Source organism: Adiantum capillus-veneris, chromosome 26, assembly GCF_014529385.1.
Source record: "Adiantum capillus-veneris isolate H3 chromosome 26, ASM1452938v2, whole genome shotgun sequence".
Lineage (NCBI taxonomy): Eukaryota > Viridiplantae > Streptophyta > Polypodiopsida > Polypodiales > Pteridaceae > Adiantum > Adiantum capillus-veneris.
Window position 1 is genome coordinate 58,421,565 of NC_140956.1, and position 5,408 is coordinate 58,426,972.

The window sequence follows — 5,408 nt, forward strand, 5'->3', positions numbered from 1 at the left end:
CTTCTTGGTTGGTGACCTCTCCAACTCAAAAGCCTTGGCCACCTCCCTTACTCGCCCACCCCAGCTCCCATATTTGTCCCCTGCTCCAAGGAGTCACCCCTGCCGCTTCCAAGCCACTTTTTTAGTGCCTTAATTAAGCATTTGGGTGAGGCAAGCTTGTCGAGCACCACTTCTTTTCTATGCCCTTCATGTCTTGTGCCTGTTCTGATGTTTACACTTGCAATGCCCCTTTGCATGCCGTGCTTGGCTACAGCCCTGCTTGTACTCCTGTCTGTAAATCGCTACCGATGTTATTGTCAGAGTTTCTAGGCCAAGCTCTGGCTGTGTTTGGCCACATGGATGGAATGGGAATCCAGCCAAATGTCTTCACTTTTAGCATTCTTATAAATGGCATGTTGAACTCCTCAAAGCTCTGGTTGTGCTGACTCAAATGGAGACTAGGGGATGCATTCTAAATGGGATCACCTACACCAACCTGAGGGGCTGCCTGTTCAAGGCCAAGGAAGTTGACAAGACTCTTGCGGTATTTACTCAAATTGAGGAGGAGGGGATGCATGCCGAACGTGGTCACCTACAATAACGTGATGGATGGCCTGTTGAAGGCCAAGGAAAAAAATGAACAAGGCTCCAGCTGTATTGACTCAAATGGAGACGAAGGGATGCATCCCAAATGAGGTCACATATACCAACCCAATAGATGGCTGGTTGAAGGCCAAGGAACTCCAGAAAGCTCTTGCTTTACTGACTCAGATGGGGGGAGGACAACAACCTATGCTGACTCAGATGGGGAGGAGGGGATGCATTGTAGACACAGGCACCTACAACAATCTGATGGACGGTCTGGTGAAGGCCAAGGAGATTGACAAGACTCTTTCCATACTGTCTTAAATGGAGAAGAGGGGATGCATCCCAGAATCAGATAGAGAAGAAGGGATGCACCCGAATTGCATTCACCTACACGGGCCTGGTGGATTGCCTCTTGAAGGCCAAGGAAATGCTTAATGCTCTTGATGTACTGACTCGGGTGGAGAAGAAGGGATGCATGCCAGACGTAGTCACCTACAACAGCCTGATGGATGGCCTGTTGAAGACCAAGGAAGTTGACAAGGCTCTTGTTGTCCTCACTCGGATGGAGAAGAGGGGATGCATGCCACATGTGATCACCGAAAAGAGTTTGATGGATGTCCTATTGCGGGGATGCATGCCACACACAATCACCTAAAAGAGCTTGATTATGACCTGTTGAAGGCCCAAGGGACCTACAGGACATTACCACATCAAGAAAACCTGGTCTTGTGTATTTACCTATTGCAAAAATGCATCATCATCTTCCAAAAAGATTAGCAAAAAAATCTACCCTAGCTTGTGCATGTGTGTGTGTGTGTGTGTGTGTGTGTGTGTGTGTGTGTGTGAGAGAGAGAGAGAGAGAGAGAGAGAGAGAGAGAGAGAGAGAGAGCAAGTAAAAGATATGCATGGATAGACATAAAAAAAGGTTAGAGAGGGAATACTAAACAAGGCCGTCACAATGACGATGGAGGCACTGCCTATGGTAATATTTAGTTATCCAATTGTTGAAAGGAAATATGTGTATAGAATCAGAATCAGTGGCATGGCAGTACCAATCCTCCTCTATTGAGGAGCCACAAAGGCTTGATCAATGGAATGATATTGAGCCTTATTTTTCCTAGGCTTTATCCTCCTATGTAGGCTCTCCTCCTATGTATGAGCCTACGCATCGCTTTCATCCCAAAGTGCATTTTCTATGGATAATCCAAGCATTCTTTTGTTGGCATACTGTTGATTATCACTGGTGGGCTGGCAGGTTCGATGTTCGAGTTGCAGGAGCCTCTTGATTTCAGCATTTACCTTGACATCAGTGATGACGTCAAGTTTGCATGGAGATCGAGGTAGATACTTGAGTAGCTATTGCCAGTACTGTTGAAAACTTTCAATGTTCATGTTTTAGGTCTATACTTGATCCAACCTGACTCGCTTTCCTTCTGCAGCAAGACATGGCAGAACGCGGACATAGTTTGGAGAGCATCAAGGCAAGCATTGCAGCAAGGAAGCCCGACTTTAATGCCTTCATAGGTATGTAGTTGGTGATGTCTTCTTGTATCATTGTGATCTCCCAAGGCCATGGTACAATACTAAAGTTTGTGATGAATGTTGACCCTTAAAAAAGTAGTATGAAGATGTAGTGATCCAAGTGTTGCCCACACATTGATTCTGGATGACAAGGGCAAAGTCCTACGGTGTGCGCATGATAATGAAAGAGGGTGTGCCTCCCTTCAAACCGGTGCATCTTTTTTATGAAGGTTCCACCATCTCTTGGGCGCCTTGTGGCCAGAAACTCACATGCTCCTATCCTGACACAAGTTCTTCTATGGTTTTGATACGTACTACATAATGAGGTATGTTTTGTGCACATCTATATGTTTGTGCATGGCTATATTGCATATACATATGCCCATGCATAAGCACTACATAGGCATATGCATATGTCTATGTAGTGCTTAGGAATAGGTAGTGTGTGCCTATGTTGCATATGCTTATGCACATCACGACAAATGGTTCCAAGTCTCGGGGTTGTTATGATAGCATATGATTGCAGAGCATTCGTATCGTTGATCATAATGTTATTTATTGTGTCTACATTACCAGCATATCCTCAATTTGTTTTGCGCATCCAGGTGATTGCCTTAATGATGGATAGGCAATTTGACAAGCTAGAGGAGCTTATTTATGTTGAGAGACATTTGAGCAACATTTCAAGCAAATTCTATGGAGAGATCACATAGCAAATGCTAAAGCATGCCGACTACCAAGGTGGTCACAATGGCACCGGCTTCTTCTAAACCATTAATCCCTATGCAAAATAGTTCCCCTTCTCATTTTTATGTCTTCCTTTGTTTTCCCAAGCATGTACAAGTACATATACGGTCTGTCCGATGAACGTACGAGGTTTCTTGTACAATACTTCCCTCAGGAAAGAAGTTCCTACTTTGAAAAACCTCATTGTTTTCTTTTCTTGCTTTGTCTTAACGTGCTTTTTTTCAAGGCTTGCTAATGGAAGCGAAACTTGTGGACAAGCCTATGCCATGAAGTGGAACGTCGATTTTGGATTCAAAAACTCTAATGGCCATAATTTCCTCTATACTAAATTTAGCTCAAGGCTCGTTGAAGGCCTTTGGATTTTGTTGCTGCAGGAAAAACACGCAAAGATTGTCTTGCCATTCTACTTATGCAATAAGCACACACATACTTTCTTATCATGCTATGAACTGTTACTTTTGAGTATCTTATCTCACTCCTTTACTGAGACTTTTTTGAGAACATTGAGAAATTGTTGCCATTAAGAAGTTAGAAAACCAACTAAAGTCTAAAGATGATGTTTGCTTGTTTTTTGGATGAATGTGATTGAATTTTTAGCATGCTGTGGGGGAATGACAGCTTATCCTTTGGGGCTAAATGAGCAAGGCATTTTTCGCATTGTGCAAGAAAGTGGTTCTTCCTAAGTGGTCTAATTTACTCCTTATTAAGATGTAACCATGAAGAAAGAGGAATCGGGTCCGATCGTTGCTCGGGGTGCCGAATAGCTAGTAAAGACCTAGCCCATGTTTTCATGGGATGCTAGGCAATCGATGGCATGGCTGGGAAAATATGCAAGTGGATTCAAAGGACATGGCAAATTAAGTTCTTCAAGTCTGATCCGTTCTTTGGTAGTAACAGGTTGGGAATTCCTGCTCTTCTTGTTTGCACTCAAATAATCATGTACTATTTCTTTCACCATATTTGGCAAGCAAGGAACCGCCGCGTGTTTGAGGGTGATTTGGCTATGGCAAGCTTTTGTGAAATCATACAATAGAGTAGAGTGACGATCCACATGATTGGAGGCAAACAAGCCTCAGAGGATTGGTGTAGAACAATACATGTCATGATGACATCTTGTAATAAGTAAAGCCTAGGAGTAGTTGTGGTTTCTCTGTCAAGAAGAAAACTTATAATACTTTGATCCTCAAGGCTCGGTCTCAGCTTGAGGTTGGTGTATATTTCTTATGTTCTTAATACTATCCACTCACAATTGTAAGTTTTACAAAAAAAAAAAAAAAAAAGATGTAACCATGAAGTTCTAACGATACTTTGCAAATTTGCAGCAGTTTTTTCTTCTCTTCCTTGCATTCAAATAATTTGAAGTTTTATCGCAAGTTCTAGCCCAAATTAAGATGAACCTTTCCTTGATATTTACCTTATTTTTCAATGATACCTTTTTTTTTAAATTACTTTGGAAGTTGAAAATTTGTGTAGTAATCTGAGGTTATGATAGGTCTAGTGAATTTTTCACTAGTTGTTGGTCTCCATAAATGCATGGTTTAGAATCTACTAACATAATAGGCGGAAGGGGTAGCTTTTTGTAATCGAAGGAAACATCAGTTTGTAAAGCTGTGCAATGTAGTTTTGTTTTCTACTTAATATAAAATTCTCGCTCCTTTTATGGGGAAAAAAAATATGGCGGAAGGGAGAGTCCTTTTCACGTGTCATAATCTGTAACTTGAAGGCTAAAGTCCAAAACAAAAACAAGCCCCTTTGCACGCGATAAAGAGGGAGAGAGGGGGAGAGAGAGAGGTCGCCGAAAGCGACCGGCCGTACTAGTGAGTTCTTGGGAGCAATTGTGGACGATTGGAGAGAATTGCCCAGCTATAGCCACATATAACAAGATATTGATGGAAAACTTTTTTTTTATTTTTTCATAAAGGGGCAATAACTAAGCATTGTCTTATGTAAATGTAGGTCATGTGAAAGATAGTTAACATTTGTTTTTCTAATTCTATAAAGAGAGACATGAGTAGTAGCTTGCAGAATGTTTCTTATCTTCTTCTTTTTGTACACCATTGTGATTTTCCACCTTGTTACCGAATAGTCAAGGTGTCATAAGTTACTTTTTTTTTTTTCAAAACTCACAATTGTGAGTGAATTATATTCAGTAACCCAAAAAATTACAAAGTTTTGTCATGCTCATGTTAAGCCATGACAACATCTAGGGATCATAATTACAACGGCTATTAGGGTAGCCACTCCTACCGATGGCCAGGGTTTGCCCCCATCCTAGGTATTCCATCTGCTGACAACAAGGCACAAGTAGTCCTAAACCAATCCTCTGAGTGATGCTTGCGCCTGAGTGCCCATATTAGCACTTTGCTTTCCTGTATAATTTCTGTGAAGCTTGCCACCTCAAATCCTCCTTCAAAAACACGGCGGTTCCTTGTTTGCCATACATTATAAAAGAAGAAGTATCTGACAATCTAAGTGCTGACGAGGAGTGCACGACTATCTGAGTTTTTACCTCCAAAGCATAGGCCAGTCTTGAAAAAACTAATTTTCCATGTTCTCTGGACCCACTTGCATAC

At 41.7% G+C, this 5,408-nt stretch overlaps 2 pseudogenes; both read left to right on the forward strand.

The window, feature by feature from the left end:
• The window catches only part of LOC147423516 (uncharacterized), a 5,652-nt pseudogene extending 4,430 nt beyond the window's left edge, over window positions 1-1,222 (forward strand).
• Window positions 1,223-1,525: 303 nt separating this feature from the next.
• LOC147423517 (phosphoribulokinase, chloroplastic-like) lies at window positions 1,526-4,090 on the forward strand (annotated as a pseudogene).
• The last annotated feature ends 1,318 nt before the right edge of the window (window positions 4,091-5,408 follow it).